Source organism: Ranitomeya imitator, chromosome 2 (genome assembly GCF_032444005.1).
Source record: "Ranitomeya imitator isolate aRanImi1 chromosome 2, aRanImi1.pri, whole genome shotgun sequence".
NCBI classification, from domain to species: domain Eukaryota; kingdom Metazoa; phylum Chordata; class Amphibia; order Anura; family Dendrobatidae; genus Ranitomeya; species Ranitomeya imitator.
Window position 1 is genome coordinate 422,692,047 of NC_091283.1, and position 27,107 is coordinate 422,719,153.

The window sequence follows — 27,107 nt, forward strand, 5'->3', positions numbered from 1 at the left end:
TATTAACCTGGGTAGTGCATTCCAAAGAATCGGCGGAGCACGTGTAAAATCTTGGAGATTCTGATTATTGAGGATGCTAACCTCAGGTCATTAGCAGCAGGGCACGGGTACGGTGGTAGACTGAGACCAGAGACGAGATGTAGGGTGGTGCTGAGCCATGGATTGCTTTGTGGATGACAAATCAACATAAAGACTTGTCTTGGGTGATAGTACATGAGTGTTTGCCGACTAGAGACATCCAATACAGGTGAAGACTTAGCAACATACAGACTTGTCCTAGGAATCAGTGCAATAACGATGAAACAACTATGCACCTTATATTGAACTGCGACTTTGCACAACAAGTCTGGAAAGAATGTGGTGAACTTTTGAAATTTTGTTCAGGTCTCACTTTTTTAAACCATGAAATAGTTTTGCACGGAATATTGCCAAACATGAATAAAGAAAAAGAAAGAGTTTTATTGTGCACTTTAACCTGTATAAAGAATGCTTTGTGGAAAACAAGGAACATCCTGCTGTTTAAAAGGGACTACATAATAGTAAGAGACTGTATAAGGCTGGCACTAAGTGAGCTGTACATGTATTACCTTTCAGACATGAAGAAGCTTGGTAAGAAAAGAGCATTAAGTATATGGAACTTTCATTTGTGGAAAATGCTATTCTAAAGATATGAAAATAAGATAAAAACTACGAACTTTTAAATATAAACGCAAAAATCTGTTCTTATCAGTTTAATATCTGATACGTCCCCTATTTGGGGACCATATATTAAATGGATTTTTAGAACAGGGAGATGGAATTCGAGCTTGCTCTGTCAACTCCACGCATTGACCCGTTATTGCAGTATCTCCGTGAACAGTGCACTCCTTCTCTGATCCGGTTTCTAAAAACAGATTGAATTGAAATCAGCGCAAGTAGTCTTTTAACCCTTCATGTGAATTAATTTCAGGGTCAAAGAAGCACATTTCAGATGCCAAATGTAGCATTTTGCTCGATTTCACTTGACCATTTGCAACATTTTGTGTGCCTTGCCTGGCCTTGCTTTCACCTATGTATGTCAAACATTGTATTGCATTCTATATGCAATCAATCAATCAATCAGTTTTTACTGGTTGCAACAGGTGTGTTATGATGTAGGCCTGTACTAGGCCTTTGTTACAGTGTTGCAAATATACTGTGCCATCTACAAAATTAGGCCCCTGCAGTCAGCACTTGGTGTTTAAATTGAAGTATCCAATGAGTAGTTCTGCCATACATACCACATTTGTGACCACATGAATTCTTTTGTAAAACATTGGCTCCCTCTTGTGGACCACTGACTTTTAAATGCGGTGTATTATATGCATTTAAAAAAAAGGAAAAATGGTGCCTGTGCTGATCTTGCATATGCTTGTCTTGTCCATCTACACCTGTGTGAGTATTCTAATGCTTTTTACCAACCAGGTGTGCTGCCTGCAGGAGATAGAATCTGTGCACGGAACCTTCACGTGCAGTCACAATGGCCCTTTATCCATTGTCTCCTGAACTCTCACGTGTCACAATGGGCCCTTGGCCTATAACAGGCAGTGTAAAATGGCCGCCGTCTTCAGTCTGCTGCTGGAGCAGTTTCAGGAGAGCTGGGAAGACAACTGCTCACCTGTCTGTTCTTTTTAATTTCCCTCTCTTTCTCACACTCAGTTGAACACTTTAGAACAAGAGGGGGATGGATGGTGTGTTAAAATAGGTGGAGATATGCAGATTCAAATCGCTTTGTGCACAGCTTGAACACACAAACACACAGCAGAACTGTCATTGAGAATGCATCCAGAGTTTCTAGAAATGTCTTCCCCTTGGCAATTTTTTGCTCTGTCTCCACAATGGGTGTCGGTTTTAGGCCTTGGTGCGGCAGAAGTAGCAAATCATTTCTGTTTATCGCTTCTCGGCCTTTTGGCTCAGATCTTGTGTCTGTCCAGAAGGTTCCTTGAGTGCTTTCCCTCGGCCTTCCGGCATCGCCACTTAGGTGGCTTAAGCTGGATGCTGCTATAGGGGGAGAGTGAGGAGGAAACGGGAAGGCGATCCCTGAAGCCGTTGCCGATGGGAGTCCAGCTTGTCTTTGCTGGGACCGGGGATACCTGGGTCATGAATGGTTTCCACATCGAAGTCTCTGAGGAAAAGAAGTACAATTTTTCGCTTTCCTACTTGGTCAACACCATCTTCTACGAAATTTTGAGGATCCCGAAGTCTGACATCATCTGCCTACAGGAATTTCAGAAATTGCAGAGGTATGTGCTTGTTCTTTCCTCCATGTCTGCTTGTCAGAACCTCTTCAAAGCCTTGAAAGTTCTTTCGGATCACCCTCAGCTGGATGGACTTACGTTCACGGTGCTGTATTCTAAAGGGGATATTCCTTTGGTGGTCTTTATGCATAATCCATTTACCCCTTTGGATAGTATCGTTGCATTCCTGAGAAGACACTGTATTTATGTGCAATTTTCCCATAAAGTCCTAAATGAAGAATGTCTCTGGACTGGGAAATATAAGTTCTTTGTGAGATTTGGGTTCGACCTAGTGGTCCGGGGGGCATTCATTATCCCCCCATAAACTTTACAATTGGGAGAGACTCTGGCTTTTTGTTTTTCCCTGAGGCACCATTATACAGCAGGAGATGCAACAGGTTTGGGCATGTCAAGGAGTGCTGCGGGGAACTTTTGACCTGCAGAAAGTGCAACAGAACTGGACATTTGGCAAAGGATTGTTCTTACCAGGTGATATATGATGTAAGTGGGGAGGAGGGACATATTCTTCGGGATTGTAAGGCCAAGGTCAGGCCTAGGTCCTTTTATGAAGTGGCCCAAAGTAGACCTGCTGTCCCGGTTGCTGATGTTGTTTCACAGATAGAAGCCACAGAACTCGGTGAGGTGACAGAACTACGTGAGATTGAGGATTTACAGGAGGATATCCAGGCCCTAGTGGAATCTCCGGGCCCTGCTTTGCCAGGTATGGAAGTTTCGGAAGTGGATGTGGACCTCCCTCATCAGTCTGAAGTCTGTGGTGAGGGGGAGATGGATGTGTCCCTATCTAAGTCCCATGCATTGTCCTGGAGTGATACTGTCCTTGAGGTAACCGAGGCTCGTGGTCAAGGTGACTTTTCTTCCATTAGGTCCTCTGAGGATGATACTTCAGAGCTTTCCTGTAAAAAACCTAGAAGAGAGGTTCCATCTATTAATGAAGAGGAGCTCAGTCCTGTAAGTGATCGGATGTATCCTCATGCTGTGATTTCTTCAGACACCCCTTACCTTGGAATCCTGGAGGACACCAACGCCTTCGAGGTGCTCACTCATATGGACGATAATGGTTGAGCTAGAGGTGTTCACTAAAGGTTAGGTTTTAATGTTATGCCTTGCCAATCTGGTTGGGACATTGTGTCCCTCCCTAAATGTAAGGCAAATCAGATCCAAGAACAGGAGAGCAACTGTTTTGGCCTATTTGAAACGTTTAGGAGCTGATGTATATTGCCATCAAGTGTGTGGTATTCTGGATGCTCCTAACAATAATGACTGGCCTTATGGACAGCACGTCTGGTCGGGGTCTAGCATTAATTAAAAATGATGGTGTGGGAGTATTAGTGGGTAATAAAGAAATTGTTATAGATAGTTATATGGTGGTGGAGGTGGGACGATGTTTAATTGTTTTTTTGAGTTACAGAGGGTGGCGGGTAAGAATTATTAATTTATATTGACTTACAGGGAAGGAGGAACGGCTCGCTCTACTTGAAAAATTATGTTTTCTTCTTCCAGGAGAATTTCCCTCTATTTTATTTGGTGATGTTAACTGTGTCACAGAAGGTAATTGTGATATAACGGGAAAGAAATTGTCCCATTTAATTTTTGACTTTTCTTTTTTAGATGCAGCAATTGTTAAGCTTGGCATGTGTTAGGAGTCGAGTTCCCGCTGCTGCACAGGGGGAATCTTGAGCCGTGTCTGCTGCGGTCTCCAATTCTGCATCAGCCGCAGTGGAGCCTGCTCAGCAGAGACGTCGGTCCCAGCGTATCACTCAGCCTGATACTGTGCAAAGGGTTACTGCTGCCTTTCCAGGCTCTGCTGTTGTTGCCTGCACTGGTCAGCGGCGAGAAGGCATTTTTGGGACTAAGTCCAGCTTTGCACACACTGAGCATGCCCAAGGTAAGACCTCTCATTGGACATCAGGGGTCACATGCTCAGGTACTGCAGCAGCTATCATTGGTCCTCTAGGAAGGTACTGAAGTTGCTCAGGTACTGTAGCAAACTTCCATTGGTCCTTCTAGGAAGTTCCTGTACGTGCTGCAGTTATATAAGGTTTGCATGGCCGCACGGCCATGCGCTAGTATCACCTCATGTCATGAGCTTGTTAATTGTGGTTGCGCCTGTATGTGTGTGTTCAGGGACCCGGCTGAAATAAGCCCCTAGAATACCGGCCCCATCGGTGAGGAGTATTGCATGAATGTATTCAGGGACCGGCTGAAATAAGCCCCTAGAATACCAGCTCCTCCGGTGAGGAGTGTTTGTATGCTTTTCTGGGTGCGTGACCACTGACTGCCTCCAGCTCAGCAGCTAGCTGTGTTCCCCTGTGATGCTAACAGGGCACAGCATCTTATTTCTAGCGACTCTGTGGAGTTAACAGAGTTTGCTTATACCGCCATATAGTGCCGCCATTTGCCAGCAGCAGGTTCCTCTCCTGCACGGTGGTCCCCGGGTTGTGAACGCACCTATTTATACATATATATATATATGTATACTCGGTGCGTTCCGCCAACCCTAACAGCATGCCACCACCGCCGATGTATCATGCTGACCATGGTGAGATCGAATCAAGAATTGATTTGATGTTGTTTTCTAAAAATATGTTGTGTTCAGAATTTTCTCAACATACGGTTCTTTTTTCAGATCACGAATGTTTAAGGGGTGTGTTTAGTGCAAATGGTGACCTAACATATGGGGGTGGGTTAGGGAAGTTGAATGTAAGATTGCTAGAGGATGTGGAAGTAATGAGTGAATTTAAAATAAAGCATAGGAGATGAAGTATGCGTAAGAAGGACTTTGAATGTGTGCTTGATTGGTGGGATTGGGTGAAAGTACTTTTTAATTTTTTTTTTCAAAAAATGGGGCTATAGAAAAGTTGCCAGATAGCGAAAGTGGTTTAATAACCTTAACAGGCGAATTGATTGGCTGAGAAAGTGTGTTGCAAGTGGTGTGGATTTATCTGATCAGCTTACGGATGATAAGAATGAGTTAAAGGGACACTGTCACCTGAATTTGGAGGGAACAATCTTCAGCCATGGAGGCGGGGTTTTGAGGTTTTTGATTCACCCTTTCCTTACCCGCTGGCTGCATGCTCGCTGCAATATTGGATTGAAATTCATTCTCTGTCTGCCATAGTACACGCCTGCGCAAGGCAAGATTGCCTTGTGCAGGCATGTACTACGGAGGACAGAGAATGAACTTCAATCCAATATTGCAGCCAGCATGCAGCCAGCGAGTAAGGAAAGGGTGAATCAAACACCCGAAAACCCCATCTCCATGGCTGAAGATTGTTCCCTCCAAATTCAGGTGACAGTGTCCCTTTAAAGCGTGTGATTGATGAGAAAGGAAAACAAATTATTTTCCGTACCAAAATTGAGCATTTTGAGGAAAATGAAAAATGTACAAGGTTTTTTTTTTTCCAAAAAGATGAGTGGAAGTGTCATAGCTGTTTTCGTTCTGACCCAATGTCAGACATAGCAGATCACCAGTGAGGCCAAATCAAGAGGTTACACCCGTCATTTTACAAGCGCGCTTGGAGACAAAGGACACCTCACACATTTTCTGTGAGCAAGTCACTTTTATCTGATGTAATGCAGCAAGAGGCAATATTTTATACCATTTACAACAAATGTAACTCTCAATGTAATTCATGTAGCCCCCACCATCACCCAGGGTCATACTGACCTTTATTCCTCACCACGTACCAAAAACATGTTGTGACTGACTATTGAGAACATACATGATAAGAAGTGTAGTCTCCTTGAAGCGGAGACTGTCAGACTACTGCATCAACAGATTCTAGTAATTCTAGCAATTAAAGGCAAAAGGCACTTAAAGGCAAACTATTAACCCTTCTATATCAATTTCCCCCTTTTGTAAATGGTATAATCTCTGCCACCGGGTCAGCTGATGTCCACAAAGGAGCCACTGTCTCATGGATCTAGTACCCATAAGGGGGCTTTCTACCTGCCTCACCCATCCACCCTCAATGTGGACACTCACCTCCCCTGTCAGCAGTGGTTATCCGGGGCCTATGATACACTAGAGAAGGTTCAACCTTAGGTAATACATATATTAGCACCTTTATGGCTACATAAAACAATAAGCAAAGCAACAAGTTTTGCATACAAGTCTGTAAAATACCAAAAATAATCCATCCCGCTAAGCCAATTGGCTGGATTTAAAAAGGAGTCTCTATATTGTATTGGTCTCATTAAGAGCCTTAAGGAACTTAGAAAATCTGAGTCCAAGTCTCATTGTGTATGCAGTGTGGTGTTAATACCTTCCTTGGCTGCTGGGGTAAAGGCGAAGTACAGCATAGTCCTTGCAGATACTGGGCTATGTGTACAGATTCAACAGTCCAACAGTTTTTGTCCTTCCGCGTCTTTTATAAGAAAAGCAAGATGTTGAATAAGTTGTTGTCCTTGTCAATATTTAAAAGTTTATCCAGTGTCTCTGTAAGGTGCAAACATCCTACCACAGCCAGCAAGGTGATTAGGACAACAGTCATTCTGCTGGTGAAAAGATCTTTTTGCAGTGACTGGCATGGATCCAGGTGGGCTTTCCCTCAAGTTTCCCTGAGGTGAATGTGGTCAGCTGGACTTTAAAACGGGCCATCAAACCGTGGATCTAGGTTCCTTCTCACATGTCTGTGTATGACCACCCAATCACCTGGATTCAGCAGATGTACGTCTGCACTGGCATTAGGATCTGGAATGGATGAAAACACATGTTCATGCACCACATTAAGTCTTTTCTGCAAGGCCTGGACATGAGCTGTCATAGCACCGTATTGCATTTGTAGCACCTGTGGGAAGTACAAACCAGCCTTTGGCAAACTACCAAACAGGACTTCTTAAAGGAGGCAAGCTTGTCTTTCTATTTGGAGTGTGTCTGACTGAAAAGAGTGCAAGAGGCAAGCACTCTACCCCGCTCTTTCCTGTGTCTGCCGTGGCCTTTGATTTTTCAGCTTAAGTGCCCCGTTTAGTCTCTCCACTTTCCCACTACTTTGTGGTCTATATGGTGCATGATATGCTTGTTGTACTCCCAGGGCCTGCATGACTTCCCTCATTATTTCTCCCGTGAAGTGTGTACCCCTATCGCTCTCTATGGTTTCTAGGACACCATACCTGCAGATCAGTTCTTTCATCAGTTTGTCTGCAGTTGCTTTAGCATTTGCACATTTTACCAGATAGGCTTCCAGCCAACCAGAGAAGAGATCTACACATACTATGACATTTTTCACACACTCCTACCTTGGGTAGCTGTATGTAGCCAGTCTGCAGTCTCTGAAATGGGTAGAGAGGCCTGGGTGCCGCTTTCTTAGGGATTTGTACTGTTTTACCTGGGTTGTGTTGTGCACAGATGAGGCATGACTGTACGAGCTGTGCTGCTGCGTAACTGAAACCAGGATCGATCCAGAAGGCATCTACCATGGACACATGTGACATTTTGAGGTGTGAGTAGGGCCATGTGTGTTCAGGACATCTAGGCTCAGTGTGCCTGGAATACGCTGACTCCCCGCCACCGTCCACTGCTCCCTAGGCCGCCTTGCTGCTACTTTAGCAGCATCGTCCGCCTTTCTGTTGCCCTCTACCTCCACAGAGTCACCATTCGTGTGTGCTTTTACCTTGACAGTGCCAACCTGGACTGGTAACATCAATGCCTCCACTAATTGTTTCCACAGCTCTGCATTTTTAATGGGCTTAGCGGCTTATGTAAGAAACGTTCTGTTTCTTCAGATAGGGCAATAATCATGGTATATTCCCCATGCACAATTCGAATCTGTGTAACTGTTAGCCACTTTACCTGCAGCAGCTCTACACGCCTCATTGAGTGCCTTCAACTCTGCCTCCTGGACCGAAATGTGAGGAGGGAGTGGTTCAGCTTGGATTACCTCATGTGAGGATACTACTGCATGTCCAGTGTAGAACCGCCCATCCTGGTGCTATCTGGAGCCATCTAAAAAAATAAATGGTAATATAGAGAATGTTCAGCACAGCCGAAGGAAGGAGGTGCACGGTCATAGGTTCCCAAGCCTCAATATGTAGATAATAAGTGACTGGCACACTCCGGACGTGTTGTGATGCAAAATTGGGGTTTATTATACATACAGTAACACAACCGTTTCGGTCATAACTGGACCTTCATCAGTGTGCTAGATAACTAGTATGTTGAAGGAGCCCCAATAATTGAAACTACATTGCATCAGAAAAAAGCCTGGAGCTATATGAAATATAGCACCGCGTGCTCCCTCCACTCATCAGGCTGACAGCGCATACCTCCCTCTTAGCTCACAGCAGCGGTGACTCCGCATGGTTTCATATCTACTGGGGGATAGCGTTACCTGTGATACACCACCCTGCATCTGCAGATTGTTCTCACCTGCTGGGATCTATATACCTTCAGGTTTCTTTTCTGATAGCACCATCTGGGCCATATTCCCCTGTGTCCATGGACTGATACTATCACCTGAATTTCATATAGCTCCAGGCTTTTTTCTGATGCAATGTAGTTTCAATTATTGGGGCTCCTTCAACATACTAGTTATCTAGCACACTGATGAAGGTCCAGTTATGACCGAAACGTTTGTGTTACTGTATGTATAATAAACCCCAATTTTGCATCACAACACGTCCGGAGTGTGCCAGTCACTTATTATCTATCTAAAAAAATAAAAACCTCAGAATATGCATTAAGAACAGGTTTTTTTCCATGAACATATGTAAAACCCACTGTCTCCTGACTCATCAGTTCCTATGCAGTCGTTCGTGCGCCATGTCAACGTACCAGAGTACTTTTTTTTCTCTCTCTCTCTTTTTCCAACGCTGTCACCAATTCCCCCTTTTCTGAATCCACAGGCAGATGAGTGACTGGATTCAGAACATTATATCTTTTGAGGGTGACGTATTCAGGAATTAGTATTAGAGCACATTCAAGTCTGATCTGTCTATCCATAGACAGGTGTTTTGGTTGAACTTGTACGAGTATGGCATTAATGTCATGTGGGGAACAAATTGTTAAAAAGAAAAAGTCAGTGTGATCTCACATGCCTTTCAGTAATACAGCAGCTCTTACAGCACGGACACACGTAGGAGACCCTCTAATCACGGGGTCTTATTGTGCTGAGTAGTAAGCTGTCGGTCTCTGTTTCCCTCTATGCTGTTGTGTCAGCACTGCCTGTTTTCTTCTTTAATCAGTCGTCTTGTACCTTTAGCAATATTGTGGCCTAAAAATGTCACCTTTTGTTTGTAACACTGTAGTTTGTCACATGAGACTCTGCAACCCTTTTCTGCTAAAAACCACAGCAAGGATATCTGGTCCAGGCAGTAGAGCAGGAGATCATCCACGTACTATAATAGTACAATCTGAGGTGAAAAATGCATTTGCCAAATCAGTGATTGTGAAACATTTTGTGACCGTACAGTGAGTGTATTAGGGACAATTGAGGTCACACTCACTGTAACATCATTAATAGCCCGTTAGTCATGAACTATTCTGTAAGTGTCAGGGGAACGCTTGGGTCCTTTTTTCTTAATGGGATACAAAGGGGTGTTGCAGGGGGGAGATCTCTGCACTAGAACCCCTGCCTTAACATACTCTTTAATATCCCTGCTCAGGGCAATTGTTTTGACTAGGCTCAAAGGGATATTGCCTTAACCAAGGAGGAGTGGTTCCTTCTCTTAATTTATCATGACAGGGGTAATGGGCAGCCGACCCACATCAGATTTTCCCCTTGCCCAAACGGTGTCTGGTACCTGACTCTTTTCCGTGTCCTCAGACATTCTGGTGTCAGGTGTTACTTTCACTACCCTTGCCGTACACACCATTTCTGCAATATTAAACAAGTGTTTATATAAATCACACATTAATCTCCAAATATTATTTATACCCGTATTTGATTGGGTAGAGTACCCCTTAAAAACTAAATTTGATTCATAAAATATGTTACCAAAAGAAAATTATATATATGAAAATATATATATAATTCCGAAAGATACTGAGACATAAAATGGGGGAGCACAATGCCATAGGTCACAGCAAAACACAATTCTAAGGAAATAGCAGCACTATATAAGTCCATAACTAACAGTTTCAAATACAAAAAGAAGGGATTTTAAAATACCAAATATCGATGTCAGTTGCTTGCGATATAAGAAGTGGATAAGAAGTGCGATATAAGAAGGTATAAGAAGTGGAAAAGACAAATAAACAGTGACTATGGTTTGAGCCAATATAATGAATGGCTAAAAAACTATATATCATATGAAGACAACCTAGAAATAGACGGTAACTATACCATCTTGTGTAAGGAAAATACTAAACTGGCAAATTAATGGAATTAAGTGTAACTATAATAGGGCATGATTTGGTATAATGTGCATGTGGAAGACCCTGACGCCCCTCTGCCCCAAGTGTTTATATGAAAGGGGACTTGTGAAAGTAATACCCTCAGGAGAGTACTGTATAGTGGCCTAGACAGCACTCTCCTCTGCTTCTAGCAAATTCATAGGGGTATTGTCACTAACAATAAGTTTTTAAGTACCTCTTGGCTGTCTCGTGATTCTAGTCTTATTTGTTTAGTCATAGGGGCTTCAGTCGCTTGTCCCTCTACCCTCACGCATTCCACAGTCTCGTCAGTAATCATGTCTGGCATTATCATGTCTTTGTGTACCACAGTTCCGGCTGCCCCAGTGTCAATCAAGAATTCTGTCTCTTTCCCTCCCAGCATTGGTATGGTGATCATCAAGGCAGGACCAGGTCCAGAGGGGACAAGAGCAGGGCACACATTTGTCACTGGGTTGTCAGTTTCCTAGTCTGAAGGTGAAGAAGGTGGAAGATTGGTCTGAGTGTCCATTTTCTCCACAATTCCAGCACTTCACCGTTTCTAAGTCCTTAGGTCCCTTACTAAGTCTCTACTGTTTTCCTTGTACTCCAACATACATGACACGTCGTCTTATTGTCCTAGTTTGTTCAACTCCTTTAGCAACCTTCAGGAGGTCTTTAGATCTACATTTCTCCATTCAGATCTGGCTGTCTGTACTGCGTCTCGTAAGCCTTTGGTCATTGTTGTGAATTCTGTGGCAGAGCTCCCTCCTGTGGTCACAAGTGGTACTTCGGCTGATTCTCTATGAGCTTCCGTTGGTGGAGGAGAGTGGTACTGCGGCTTCTGAGTTTCCTTCCTCAGGTATGTGGGGAAGTCGTTAGGTGCTGCTCTATTTAACTCCACCTAGTGCTTTGATCCTGGCCTCCAGTCAATGTTCTAGTATAGGACTTGCTTCCTCCTGGATCGTTCCTGTGGCCTGCTGCTCTGCATAGCTAAGTTCCGCTTTTGTTATTTTGTTTGCTGTTTTTTTCTGTCCAGCTTGCTTATTTGGTTTTTCTTGCTTGCTGGAAGCTCTGGGACGCAGAGGGTGTACCTCCGTGCCGTTAGTCGGTATGGAGGGTCTTTTTGCCCCCTTTGCGTGGTTGTTTGTAGGGTTTTGTGTTGACCGCAAAGTTACCTTTCCTATCCTCGCTCTGTTCAGAAAGTTGGGCCTCACTTTGCTAAGTCTATTTCATCTCTACGTTTGTCTTTTCATCTTAACTCACAGTCATTATATGTGGGGGCTGCCTTTTCCTTTGGGGTATTTCTCTGAGGCAAGGTAGGCTTATTTTCTATCTTCAGGCTTTTTCCAGCCCCTTACAGGGGTTTTAGGAGGATTGAAAAATTAATTTTTACTTATTATTGGGGGAGTAAAATGGAGAAACTGAAAAGGGAATATTTGTGTAGATTACGGGAGAATGGGGGTATGGATTGCCCTAATTTTTAATTATGTCTTGGTTTGAATTATATCAAGACAGTGGTTGTTTTGTTAGGAAGGGATAATAAAACGGCATTTATGATTAGATATATGGCCGGGTAGATGTTATTTGGTTTGAAGTGGATGAGGAGGGATGCGAGAGTGCTGATGCCGTTTAAATGTCCAGTATGGTATGACTTTGTGGAAAAGTTTATTTTTAAGCATGATTTGTTGGATGTTCCCATGAGCAAATTTAAGGTGTTAAGGAATGTAAGGAGGATGGGTGTTAGAGAGTTCGAATGTAATATTAGTGGTTTGAGATTGAGCAAAGCATCATATGTATGGAGGAAGATGAGTATAAAAGGGATATCTGATAGGCAGCGTGATATTGTATGGATGTGTCTGCATTAGATTTTGCCTGTGAGAGCAGTGCAAAAGAGAAGGGACCTGATTAGGACCAAAGTGTGTCCGAGCGAAGGATGTGGAGGGAGCGAATCTGTTATGCATTTGGTATGGAATTGTGATTATGCTCAGAGTGTTTGCAAGGGAGTGAGTGGTTTATGCAAGGGACTGGCGGATGTGAGTTTCATAAATTGGAGAGTGGTAATGTTTGGGATAAGTGCAAGACGTCAGGTGAAGGAGAGATTGATGTGGCTGATAATGGCATGTGTAGTAGAAAGTCTGTGGGATGTTAGGAATTTGTGTTTATTCAAGAGAAAAGTGATTTCAGTTAATAATTCCATTAGGATGGTTCTCTCTAGGTTATATGTAGTTTATTTATGGGACAGCTATGGTGGTGGTGGCTCCGATTCAGAAGGTTTTTGGAAAGTTAAGAAATGGAGGTCACTGGTAAAGTTCCAGTAAGTCCTTGCTTGTGTTTCCTGAACTGTGATGTTCATAAGGTTGTAAAGGAAAGTAATAAGATTGTAATTGCTTTAAGTTACAAAAGATGGAATAAAGAAAAAAACCATGATGATGAGAGTTTTGGCAACGTATTTTGAGTTTTCATACTTTTGTTGTTGCTATAAAACTTTACGGAATGGTATAAAAAAAAATCTGTTCTTATCCGTTTAATATCTGAGACGTCCCCTATTTGGGGACCCCAATTTAATGGCTTTTTAGAACAGGGAGATGGAAAAAGAGCTTGCTCTGTCCACTCCACGCATTGACCCGTTATTGCAGTATCTCCGGGAATAGTGCACTCCTTCTCTGATCCGGTTTCTAAAAACAGATTGAATTGAAATCAGCGCAAGTTGTCTTTTAACCTTTATGTGAATTTATTTCAGGGTCAAAGAAGCACATTTCACATGCCAAATGTAGCATTTTGCTCAATTTCACTTGACCATTTGCAACATTTTGTGTGCCTTGCCTTGCTTTCACCTATGTATGTCAAACATTGTATTGCATTCAATATGCAATCAAACAATCAATTTGTCTTTACTGGTTGCAACATGTGTGTTAAGATGTAGGCCAGTATTAGGCCTTTCTTACAGTGTTGCAAATGTACTGTGCCATCTACAAAATTAGGCCCCTGCTGTCAGTACTAAGTGTTTAACCCCTTTACCCCCAAGGGTGGTTTGCACGTTAATGACCGGGCCAATTTTTACAATTCTGACCACTGTCCCTTTATAAGGTTATAACTCTGGAACGCTTCAACGGATCCCAGTGATTCTGACACTGTTTTCTCGTGACATATTGTACTTCATGATAGTCATAAAATTTCTTTGATATTACCTGCGTTTATTTGTGAAAAAAACAGAAATTTGGCAAAAATTTTGAAAATTTCGCAATTTTCCAACTTTGAATTTTTATGCAATTAAATCACAGAGACATGTCACACAAAATACTTAATAAGTAGCATTTCCCACACATTTTACATCAGCACAATTTTGGAACCAAAACTTATTTTTGTTAGTGAGTTATAAGGGTTAAAAGTTGACCAGCAATTTCTCATTTTTACAACACCATTTTTTTTTAGGGACCACATCTCATTTGAAGTCATTTTGAGGGGTCTATATGATAGAAAATACCCAAGTGTGACACCATTCTAAAAAGTGCACCCCGCAAGGTGCTCAAAACCATATTCAAGAAGTTTATTAACCCTTCTTGTGCTTCACAGGAATTTTTGGAATGTTTCAATAAAAATGAACATTTAACTTTTTTTCACAAAAAATTTACTTCAGCTCCAATTTGTTTTATTTTACCAAGGATAACAGGAGAAAATGGACCCCAAAAGTTGGTGTACCATTTGTCCTGAGTACGCTGATACCCCATATGTGGGGGTAAGCCACTATTTTGGTGCATGGGAGAGCTCGGAAGGGAAGGAGCGCCGTTTAACAATTCAATGCAAAATTGACAGGAATTGAGATGGGACGCCATGTTGCGTTTGGAGAGCCACTGATGTGCCTAAACATTGAAACCCCCCACTAGTGACACCATTTTGGAAAGTAGACCCCCTAAGGAACTAATCTAGATGTGTTGTGAGAACTTTGAGCCCCCAAGTGTTTCACTACAGTTTATAACGCAGAGCCGTGAAAATAAAAAAAAAAAATTCCCACAAAAATTATTTTGTATCCCCCAGTTTTGTATTTTCCCAAGGGTAACAGGAGAAATTGGACCCCAAAGTTTGTTGTCCTATTTGTCCTGAGTACGCTGATACCCCATATGTTGGGGTAAACCCCTGTTTGGGCATACGGGAGAGCTCGGAAGGGAAGGAGCACTGTTTTACTTTTTCAACCCAGTATTGGCTGGAATTGAGATCGGACGCCATGTCGCGTTTGGAGAGCCCCTGATGTGCCTAAACAGTGGAAACCCCCCAATTATAACTGAAACCCTAATCCAAATACACCCCTAACCCTAATCCCAACGGTAACCCTAACCACACCTCTAACCCAGACACACCCCTAACCCTAATCCCAACCCTATTCCCAACCGTAAATGTAATCTAAACCCTAACCGTAACTTTAGCCCCAACCCTAACTTTAGCCCCAACCCTAACCCTAACTTTAGCCCCAACCTGTTGTGAATTCTGTGGCAGAGCTCCCTCTTGTGGTCACAAGTGGTACTTCGGCTGATTCTCTCTGTGATCTTCCGTTGGTGGAGAAAAGTGGTACTGCGGCTTCTGAGTTTCCTTCCTCAGGTGATATGGTGAAGTCGTTAGGTGCTACCCTATTTAACTCCACCTGGTGCTTGGATCCTTGCTTCCAGTCAATGTTCTAGTGTTGGACCTGTTTCCTCCTGGAGTGTTCCTGTGGCCTGCTGATCTGCATAGCTAAGTTCCTCTTTGCTATTTGTTTGCTGTTTTTTCTATTCCAGCTTGTCAATTTGTTTTTTTCTGCTAGCAGGAAGCTCTGGGACGCAGAGGGTGTACCTCCGTGCCGTTAGTTCGGTACGGAGGGTCTTTTTGCCCCCTTTGCGTGGATTTTGTAGGGTTTTGTGTTGACCGCAAAGTTGCCTTTTCTATCCTCGCTCTGTTCAGGAAGTTGGGCCTCACTTTGCTAAATCTATTTAATCTCTACGTTTGTCTTTTCATCTTAACTCACAGTCATTATATGTGGGGGCTGCCTTTTCCTTTGGGGTATTTCTCTGAGGCAAGGTAGGCTTATTTTCCATCTTCAGGCTAGCTAGTTTCTCAGGCCGTGCCGAGTTGCATAGGCAGCGTTAGGCGCAATCCACGGCTGCCTCTAGTTGTGTTGGAGAGGATTAGGGATTGCGGTCAACAGAGTTCCCACGTCTCAGAGCTCGTTCTTATTTTTTGGGTTATTGCCAGGTCACTGTATGTGCACTGACCTCTATGTCCATTGTGGTACTGAATTACCAGCCATAACACCAACCCTAACTGTAGCCTTAGCCCTAGCCCTAACGGGAAAATGGAAATACATTTTTTAAATTTTTCCCTAAGGGGGTGATGAAGGGGGGTTTCATTTAATTTTATAGCGGGTTTTTTAGCGGATTTTTATGATTGGCAGCTGTCACACACTGAAAGACACTTTTTATTGCAAAAAATATTTTTTGCGTTACCGCATTTTGAGAGCTATAATTTTTCCATATTTTGGTCCACAGAGTCATATGAGGTCTTGTTTTTTGCAGGACGAGCTTACGTTTTTATTGGTAACATTTTCAGGCACGTGACATTTTTTTATAGCCTTTTATTCCGATTTTTGTGAGGCAGAATGACCAAAAACCAGCTATTCATGAATTTCTTTTGGGGGAGGCGTTTATACCGTTCCGCATTTGGTAAAATTGATGAAGCAGTTTCATTCTTCGGGTCAGTACGATTACAGCGATACCTCATTTATATCATTTTTTTTATGTTTTGGCGCTTTTATACGATAAAAACTATTTTATAGAAAAAATAATTATTTTTGCATCACTTTATTCTGAGGACTATAACTTTTTTATTTTTTTGCTGATGATGCTGTATGGCAGCTCATTTTTTGCGGGACAAGATGGCATTTTCAGCTGTACCATTGTTATTTATATCTGTCTTTTTGATCGAGTGTTATTCCACTTTTTGTTCGGCGGTATGATAATAAAGCGTTGTTTTTTGCCTCGTTTTTTTGTTTTGTTTTTTTTCTTACGGTGTTTACTGAAGGGGTTAACTAGTGGGCCAGTTTTATAGGTCGGGTCATTACGGACGTGGCGATACTAAATGTGTACTTTTATTGTTTTTTTTGTTTTTTGGGGTTTTTTTAGATAAAGAAATGTATTTATGGGAATAATATATCTTTTTTTTTCATTATTAAGGATTTTTTTTTTTTTTTTTACACATTTGGAATTTTTTTTTAAACTTTTTCTTTTTACTTTGTCCCAGGGGGGGACATCACAGATCGGTGATCTGACAGTTTGCACAGCACTCTGTCAGATCACCGATCTGAATTACAGCACTGCAGGCTTCACAGTGCCTGCTCTGAGCAGGCTCTGTGAAGCCACCTCCCTCCCTGCAGGACCCGGATGCCGCGGCCATATTGGATCCGGGCGTGCTGCAGGGAGGGAGGTAGGAGACCCTCGCAGCAACACGATCACATCGCGTTGCTGCGGAGGTCTCAGGGAAGCCCGCAGGGAGCCCCCTCCCTGCGTGATGCTTCCCTGCACCGCTGGCACACCGCGATCATGTTTGATCGCGGTATGTCGGGGGTTAATGTGCCGGGGGCGGTCCGTGACCGCTCCTGGCACATAGTGCCAGATGTCAGCTGCGATAGGCAGCTGACACCCGGCCGCGATAGGCCGCTCTCCCCCCGTGAGCGTGGCCGATCGCGTATGACGTACTATCCTGTCGGTGGGCATACGGGCCCACCCCACCTCGACGGGATAGTACGTCATATGGCAGAAAGGGGTTAAATGGAAGTATCCAATGAGTTGTTCTGTTCTACCATACATAACAGATTTGTGGCCGCATGAATTCTTTTGTAAAACATTGTCTCCCTCTTGCGGACCACCTACTTTTAAATGCGGTGAATTATATGCATTTAAAAAAAAAAGGAAAAATGGTGCCTGTGCTGATCTTGCATATGCTTGTCTTTTACATCTACATCTGTGTGTGTATTCTAATGCTTTTTACCAACCAGGTGCGCTGCCTGCAGTAGATAGAATCTGTGCACGGAACCCTCACGTGCAGCCACAATGGCCCTTTATTCATAGTCTCTGAACTCTCACGTGTCACAATGGGCCCTTGGCCTATAACAGGCAGTGTAAAATGGCTGCCGTCTTCAGTCTGCTGCTGGAGCAGCAGCAGACCACATGGCAGGGGGGGTCTGCGCCCAGCTTCAGGAGAGCTGGGAAGACAACTGCTCGCCTGTTTGTTTTTTTGAATTTCCTTCTCTTTCTCACACTCAGTTGCACACTTTAGAACAAAAGGGGGATGGAGGCGTGTGTTAAAATAGGTGGAGTTATGCAGATTCAAAACGTGTTGTGCAGAGCTTGAACACACACACACACAGCAGAACTGTCATTGAGAATGCATCCAGAGTTTCTAGAAATGTCTTCACCTTGGCAATCTTTTGCTCTGTCTCCACAATGGGTGTCGGTTTTAGGCCTTGGTGCGGCAGAAGTGGCAAACCATTTCTGGTTGTCGCTTCTCGGCATTTTGGCACGATCTGCGGTGGGTCTGTCAGATGGCTGTCTGAGCGTTAGCTCCTGGCCTTTTAGCATCGCCGTTTTATGGCTTAAGCTACATGCTGCTATAAGGAGTTGACCAGTGGACACGACCAGCGATCATGGGACGCTTATGTTACGCAGGGCCCGGCGAGGCTTGTGTGAAGTTTGGTATCCAAATCGATGTGGAAGAAGGGAAAGAAGAAATTTTCTCCCTCAGTTTTGTGGTGAAGAAGGTCCTGTTTCAACTTCTTGGAGTGAAGGAGGAGATCCTGTGCCTGCAACAGTTCAAGTGCAAATATAATCTTGTTTTAACTTCAATGGCTGTATGTAACAATTTGTATGAGTCCCTGAAAAAGAATCTGTAGCATCCATACCTGGGCTGACTTTCGTGATTCTCTATGCTGCTAAGGAGGTACCTCTGACAGTGTTCATGTACAATCCACATGAACAGCTGGAGTTGATTTATGCCTTTTTAAAAAGACATTGTTACATTTGTAAGGCTGGCGTTAAGGTAATGAAATAGGAGGATAGATGGTCGGGGAAATACCAACTAATGGTCACGTTTCGTGCAAGTCCTGATGAGCCAGGGGGTATCCACTATCCTCCATTGAATTTTTCCATTGGGCGGGAGAGAGGGTACCTTTTCTTCCCCAACGTACCCATGTATTGTCGGCATTGCAGGAGGTACGGGCATACCCAAGATGCTTGTAACATAAAAGGCGTTATTTGCAGGAAATGCAATGAGGTGGGTCACCTCTCCTCTACTTGTAAAAATATTATTGTCTGCAACCTCTATGGAGAGAAGGGGCATTCTTTCAAAGACTGTAAATCATGCCCAGGTTCATATGCAGCTGCGACAGGGAGGAGGAGAGCACAGTCTTCGGCTCCAGCAGGTACGCCATCGTCTGTACCGCTGTCCACTGTGGCTTTCCTGGATGAAGAGGAGGCACAGGATTGTTTTCCTGAGAGGATTCGTGTGAACGAAAGAGGGAATATGGAGTTGGCTCCTGAGCCTCCAGTACAGCAGGCTGTTTCTGTTGCCTCAGATGACAGCGATACTGAGACTGTAACTAGTGAAGGAGGTATGGAGGTGTCCCTGGTGGAGGACCTGGAGTCTTAAATCCTTGGCATGGCAGTCACGTTGCAGGGGGAAGAGGAGACAGACCTGTCTAAAACACCACTTGTGGATTGGAGTGCGGATGTGTCAGACCCTGAGATGGAGGAAGGTCAGGGGGATTTTGACTTTCAGCGGAAGGATAGTAGCTCTGATGAGGAGGTAAGGTTCTTCTGTTAAGAAGAAGAAAAAAATTGAGCCATCCTTTTCTCCATTAAGTGACTGCAGTGTTAGTCCTGCTCGGGTGTATCCTACTGCATCTGATCCCAAAGGTGACTCTTTTTTAGGGGAAGGAGTGAACTATGACATCTGCATATCAAACGTCCTGCTCCCAGAAGGTTTAGGATAAAATGCAGGTGGCTGCGTGGTCGTACCTTGGGTCCCCAAATTGACAAATGGCGTCTTTACATCCTTTCTGCATATTGTCACTAAATGTAAGGCAGATTAAGTCTGTACCTAGGAGAGTGGCAATATTGGACTACTTGAGCAATCTGAATGCGGATGTGTATTGTATCCAGGAATGTGGGATTTCTGATCCCTTAAGTGACAATGTTTGGCCTTTGGGTCAGAGTGTGTGGTCTGGGTCTGTAAGTAATTAAAATTCTGGGGTGGGGGTTTTGGTGAATGGTAGAGGGTTAAGGTAGAGAGTTACATAGTGGTGGAAGCAGGGAGGTGTGTAATATGTGACCTTAATTGTAGGGGTTGGAGGGTGAGAGTGGTTAACATGTATGCATCGGTAGATAAGAGGGAGATGCTGGAAATTTTTGAGAAATTGTGTGTGTTTTTATCTGGGAAAATGCCAGTAATTTTTGTGACGGAGGGAGATAAGATGGATATCACAGGTAAAAGACTCAAGAGTCTTGAGACAGATTTTTTTACAGGATGCTGTGGAAGTTATCCTTGGGAAACCCCCTTCTGCAACCTATAAAGCTGACCATAATTTCTTTTCTTCTCAAAATATTGTTTGTAGGAATTTACAGCAGGAAGATGTCCCTTTCTCTGATCATGTGTTTTCTGATCATGTGTCTGATCATGTCTTTTTACGATGCTGCAGAAGTTATCCTCGATCCTCGGTAAACCTCTTCCTGTGACCTATAAGGCTGACAGGGGAGGTATAGAGTCTAGAATAGATTGTATTTTTCTTTATCAAAATATTGTTTGTAGGGATTTCCAGCAGGAAGATGTCCCTTTTTCTGATCATGTGTATTTGAGAGCACGGTTGGAAGGGAAGTGTAATTTTGTATATGGTGGAGGTGTGTGGAAGCTTAATGTGCATTTGTTGGAAGATAAAAGAATTATGCATGACTTTAAAAAGATGTACGTAAGGTGGAGGGATAAAAAAAAGTGATTTCATGAATGTGCTCAAGTTGTGGGATTGGTTGAAGTGTGAGATTGGTATTTCCTTTAAAAAATGGGGTAGGAGGAAAGCTACTATGAATCGGGCTAAGTGTCAGATTGGAGTGGTTGTGAAAGTTGAGGATAATTGGAGTGGATGTGGATGATTTGATGTGTCAGGTGAAAGATGAAATTAAGAAATTTATTGAGGTACAAGGTAAAGAAATTGTTTTCCGTTTTAAGATTGAAAACTTGGAAAAAAAATGAGAAATGTACAAGGTTTTCTTTCAAAAAAGTGTTTGGTAAGAAAATGGATATGCATGAGGTGGTGAATGGTGAAGGCGTGTGTGTTGGGGTAAAGATGTGATGATGAGGGTGTGCTGTGCTATAAGGAGTTGTGTGGGGAAAAATGGTTTGATGATCAGATGATGAATGATGTGTTGGGGTGTTTAAATGGCCGACTGGGAGAGGATGAGTGTGCAATATTAGATGATGAAGTTGTGTTGGATGAAGTTAAAAAAGTGGTTATGTCTGCTAGTAGGAATAAAACTCCTGGAAAAGATGGTTTGCCTGTGGTTCTGGTGTACAAGAAAGGTGATAGGAAGGATCTGGGCAATTGGAGGCCTATCACGCTTCAAAACGCTGATTATAAGGTTTTTAGTAAGTTGTTGGCTAATCGGATGAGGGAAGTGATTGGTGGTGTGGTGGATGAAGATCAAGTGTGTTCGGTGCCAGGGAGAAGTATGACTGAGAATTTGGTTCTGCTGCGTGATGTGATTGGAGATTGTATGAGTTGTAAACAGAAATGTCGGGTTATTTCAGTTGACTTTGAATTAGCCTTTGACCGTGTCGCATAGTTTTATGTTTCATGTTTTGGCCAAGATGGGCGATTCGAGGAATTTTGTGAGCTGTGTTAGGAGTTTGTATAGTAATGTGATAAGTGAATTTTTGGTGAATGGGTGTTTGAGTGATAAAGTGAGAATTATTAAGTCTGGAGTACCTCAGGGGTGCCCTATGTCCCCTATTTTGTTCATTAGTGTGATTGAGGTGTTGATGTGTATGATTAGGAAGGATAAGGTTATGAGAGGTGTGTTGATTTCTGGGAGTGGTGGGCAGGATGTCAGAATTTTGGGTTATATGGATGATGTGGTGATAATGAATGAGAGTATGGCTGCAATGAGTAGGGCAAGGTTGATATTAAGTCTGTTCTGTAGTGTTTCTGCTTTTAGGGTTAATTGGGCTGAGTTCTTTTAAATGTTTTGGTGATTGGAATGTTAGGATGGATGGTGTGAAATGTGAGGATGGTCCAATGAAGGTGCTTGGGATTAAGTTCAATGATGATTTGAAGGGAAATGAAAGTTGGGATGAGTGTCGGGACAGAGTGGTGCGTAAATTGAATTTTTGGAGGCTAAGAGAATTGACTAACTGGGAAGGTCTTAATTATTAAGGCGGTTATTTTACCCATTTTGTTATTTGTTGGGAATGTGTATCCTACTGCGTTTAAGAAAATCAGGAAAACAGAGAAATTGATTTTTAATTTTCTCTGGAGAAGTCGCATGGAGAAATTGAAGCGGGAGTCTGTGCATAAGTTATGTGTGAATGGCGGCTTGAATTTTTTGAGTGTTGAGTTCTTTTTGGGGATTAGTTATGTGAAAATGTTTGTAGTATGTTTGGGGAAAGGTAATAAGTGTGCTTATATGATGAAGTATTCAGCTGGATGGATGTTGTATGGTTTGAAGTGGGTGAAAAGGGATGCAAGTGTGCCAGTTGATTTTAAGTGTCCGATGTGGTATGCTTGTGGTGAGAAATTTGTTAGAAAGTATGATTTGTTGTCTGTTAGTATGAACGATCTTAGACAAAAGAAAAAAGTTGTTAGGATGGTGCGTGACCATGAGGTTGTATGTGATATTAATGGATTGAGAGGTGAAGAGGTGCCTGAGATGTGGAAGAAACTAAGTAGACAAGGTGTGACGAATAGACAGAGAGATGTTGTTTGGATGATGTTACATGATATTTTGCCTGTTAGGGATGTGCAAAAGAGGAGGGATTTAATTAAATCTAAGGTATGCCCGAGGGATGGATGTGGTGCGAGAGAGCATGTTAGACATTTGGTTTGGGACTGTGATTTTGCGTATGCTGTATGGAAAGGATATTCAAATTAGATTTATCTCCACCTTTAATCATAGATGGGAAGTGATGAGAGACATTTTAGAAAAGCATTGGCCTATTTTAAAAACTGACTGTATCCTACAGAAATGTCTTCCGGATAGGCCCCTCCTGACAGCACGAAGAAGTAATAACATCTGTGACATGCTGGTACATAGTCACTAAGTGGCCAAGATCCCGGATCCATTTAATGCCGGAAGACAGAAAAATGGATGTTATCCATGTGGTGACTGCCTGGCTTGTAAAAACTTGGTAAGGGCCACATCTTTCACGTAATCTGACGGTAAAAATTAATTTCAAATCCAAGAGCATATTAGTTGCAATATCATATTTGTGGTGTATTATGCAGAGTGTCCATGCAAGTTAATATACGTAGGTTTAACATCCCGGGAATTGCGTGTTCGTACACGGGAACACGTAAGGGATATTATTGCATCGTGTGACGTGGAAGCTGTGGCCAGTCTTAAACCTATTCCCAGACATTTCAGGGTATATCACAACTGTAACCTGAAAGACTTAAAAATCAGAGGTATCGATAGGATTCATGCCGGTATTAGAGGTGGGGATCTAAAACGTAAACTAGCACAGCGAGAATGCTGCTGGATCACTATTTTGAACACTATTACTCCAGCACGCCTAAATGAACAAGTCAGCTTCAGTTCCTTTCTGTAAAGATATGTCTCCTTTGTGTTTTGTGTGTGTTTTTAATTATATGTATTTCTTGTTTTTAATTAGCAGCGTTCATATAAGCACATGTGATGACGCCAAAACAAGCCTTTTTGAAACATCGTTGTGGAGGGATTTTGGGGGATAATTCCCTGATATATGGACCAGGATAATGAATCCAGGATGTATCGCTATAAAGAACATTGGGGAGTTCATGAGCAGTGGCACTTTAAAAAATGTATTCTGTTTATTAGTATGTATGTAAAAAAATCTCTTGATGCTCGTATGTAGCGTCATGTAATGTTTATATTGAGGTAGGGTCCTCATGTTTTTTACTTGGATGTATTTTCACCATTGTTATATAGTAGTGTATAGTTTTATCATAATGTAATCATGGCTCTCATTTAGCTTTGTATCTATATTCACTTATTATTATTGTGTTAATTATCATCATGCTCGATTCTGCACATGTCTGTAGGGCACTTTTTCAGTCAGCACATGGATTCTGTGCTTATAAATAACTTAGTAGTATTCACTTTCGTTGTTCTGGGTCACCTTCCTCTCCAAGATGGGCGGAGTTTCCCATAAGATACAGTGCGCATGTCCTCTGTGGCTGGAGTCCCGGGGCATCATGGACAGCATTTGAAAGTGACATTTGCGCTTCAGTGATGTCATCGCGACGTCCCTGTATGCGCTCCGTCACGATGGGCGCCTGATATGATGCAGTTCCCGGTGCGGTCAGCGGCGCACATGCGCTACAACCTGGGTCATGTTTACGATAATCAGGGACCCTATAAAATCTCCCCCCACACACATCACAGTACCGCCCCCTGACAAAGCCGAAGCGAAATGCGCATTGGGGCTGTACTGTGTGACCATCCCGCATCTGCCATATGGGTAAGAAAGCATTCCTGGGGTCTTTCGATAAATATGGTTAATTTATTAAATAAGCTACTCTTTACTGAGGACTAGGAGACATAAGATCATTGTGATTATTAGGTCCTAGGTGTTTTCTGTTCCCCCTGACATCTTGAGATTAGCACTAAGCATTTTACTATATATACTGAGCAGTATGTGGGAGGTCACACAGGTCTGGTACCGGTTGTTGCCTCGCTGAACATGTTACGAATTATTGAATATTTTGTATATGATGTTATGAATCTGTATTTGTCAGAAATAAAGTAGATTTTATTTGTATAATATTTTGGACTTGAACTCCCCTTTCTTCTATGGATTTAATGCATGGAAAGGTATAGGTGGTCTTTGTAAGGAATTGGCTGGAGTGTCGTATCTTAAATGGAAACTTACAATGTTTGGAATGGGTGCATGTAGTAGGGTGAAGGATAGGATTTTATGGCTGTTGGTTGTATGTGTAATTGAAAGTATATGGGATGCGAGGTATTTGTTAGTTTTCAGGAGGAAGAAGATGTCAGTTAATAAATGTTTTAGTTTGATTCTGTCACGTATGTATGTAATGTACCTGTGGGACCAGAAACGAGGAAGTGTTATTGATGCTGAAGGAGTTTGGAAATTCAAGAAGTTGAGATTTCTTGAGAAGTTTAATTAGTGTCTTATTGGAGTTATTTTGAATATATACCATGTATGATGAAGGCTGAGTATCATTTGAAGCTTTTTTTAAGCTGATTTGATTGAGCATTAAGCTCTGCCTATCTGATTTGGTATAAAAGAAAAAAACTGCCTTGGTTTAGTCATTATATGGCTTAAGCAGGGATGCTGTGCTGACAGGAGTGGAGGAAGGAGAAGGCCAATTTAAAGAAGTTGGGAGTGGTAGTCCGCTTCGCAGGGACCGGTGACGCCCGGGTCCGTAATGGATTTCGCATTGATGTCGCGCAGGAGAAGAGGATGCATTTTGCGCTGGGATATATTGCAAATATGATCCTTTATGACACGCTGAAGGTGAAGAAGGAGGACATCGTCTGCCTGCAGGAATTCAGGATAGATGGATAGAATGTGCTTATTTTTTCATCTGCTGGAGCCTGCCAGAATTTATACAGAGCACTGAGAGACCATGCTGAGAATGCTCTACTCACAGGACTGACATTTACTGTCCTTTATTCTAGAGGGGACATACCCCTAGTAGTATTCATGCACAATCCCTTTGTGCCCCTGGAGGAAATAGTGAAATTCCTAAAAAGACACTGCTCCTATGTCCAGTACGCCCACAGAGTCATCAGCATGGAGTCTGGGTTCTGGACTGGGAAGCATAAATTCTTTGTCCGGTTTGGTGTGGACCCTCAGGGCCCTGGGGGGGATCCATTATCCTCCTCTAAACTTCTTTATTGGGAGGGACAGTGGGTATTTGTTTTTCCCTGAAGCCCCCTTCTACTGCAGGAGATGCAATGAGTATGGACATGTTGTGGATAACTGCCCCACTGCAATGCTCTGCAGAAAATGTAACCTACCTGGACATTATGCAAAAGACTGCCCTAACCCCATAGTGTGTAATGGCTGTGGGGAGGCAGGACACATGTACAGGAATTGTGGGGCAAACAGTGCTGAGGAGCCAGGCTGTATGCCCAGGTAGCGTCTGCCAGCCCTACAGTCTCTGGTGGCAAAGCTCTGCAGGAACGCCGACCTCATGGCAAAGCAGGAGCCATTATTAGGCCATGTTCCCACGTTCCTAATTTCCCTGCTGTTTTTTCTGCACTAAAAACGGCAGCTCTTGGCAGAAAACGCAAGTGCGTTTTTTGGTGCGTTTTTTGATGCGGTTTTTAGTGCAGTTTTTTATGCAGTTTTCTCTGCAGAGTCTGTGTGTTTTCTAGGAAGTTTTTTTAGGGTTAAAATGGCTGAAAATACCCTAACCCTACCCCTACCCCTAACCCTAGTTCTAACTGTAGTGGAAAAAAAAAATTCTTTATTTTATTATTGTTACTACCTATGGGGGTGATAAAGGGGGGGGGGGGGCATTTACCTTTTTTTTATTTTGATCACTGTGAGGTTATCGCAGTGATCAAAATGTGCCTGGAACGAATCTGCCGGCTGGCAGATTCGGTGGGCGCACTGCGCATGCGCCCGCCATTTTGGAAGATGGCGGCGCCCAGGGAGAAGACGGCCGGACGGACACCGGGAGGCCCGGTAAGTATAAGGGGGGGAGATTAGGGCACGGGGGGCGTCGGAGCACGGGGGGGTGGCATCGGAGCATGGGGGGGTGGGATTGGAGCACGGGGAGGAAGCCACACTCCGCCCACGCACTTCCTGCTGCAGCGGTTCTGCACCACAAACCGCAGAAAACCCGCAGATATTTTTTTCGTCTGCGGGTTTTACTGCGGGTTTGACCTCACAATGCAGGTCAATGGGTGCAGAACCGCTGCAGTTCCGCAAAAAGAAGTGACATGGTACTTCTTTTTTACTGCAGCTATTCAGCGCGGATTTTTTGGGGATTTTCCGCAATGTGGGCACAGCAGTTCCTGTTTTCCATAGGGTACATTGCAATGTACCCTGCTTGGAAAACAGCTGCGGACCCGCAGCGGCAAAATCGCGGCGGTTCCGCATTAAAAAAAGGATAGTGTGAACATGGCCTTACTGAGAGGAAAATCTCCCCCGCAGCTGCAGGTAATCAGCTTACCTCAGGTAATCAGCAGCCAGCTGTGTGTGACTCACCCAGAGCTCCAGACACTAGTGATGTGTCATTCCTGAAGGAGCCAATACAAAGAGCTGGCTCCCTGCTG

At 43.2% G+C, this 27,107-nt stretch overlaps 1 long non-coding RNA gene and 2 pseudogenes across 1 annotated transcript; 2 read left to right on the forward strand and 1 right to left on the reverse strand.

Annotated features, from left to right (window-relative positions):
- The first annotated feature begins 692 nt into the window (after window positions 1-692).
- LOC138668136 (U2 spliceosomal RNA) lies at window positions 693-869 on the forward strand (annotated as a pseudogene).
- A 4,975-nt stretch (window positions 870-5,844) lies between these two features.
- Window positions 5,845-27,056, reverse strand: LOC138667460 (uncharacterized). The gene is made up of 3 exons (XR_011318769.1): window positions 27,005-27,056; window positions 8,068-8,220; window positions 5,845-6,969 (listed from the first exon to the last, which is right to left on the reverse strand). It is a non-coding gene; the product is annotated as an uncharacterized lncRNA (long non-coding RNA).
- On the forward strand, window positions 13,068-13,248 carry LOC138668222 (U2 spliceosomal RNA; annotated as a pseudogene).
- Window positions 27,057-27,107: the final 51 nt, after the last annotated feature.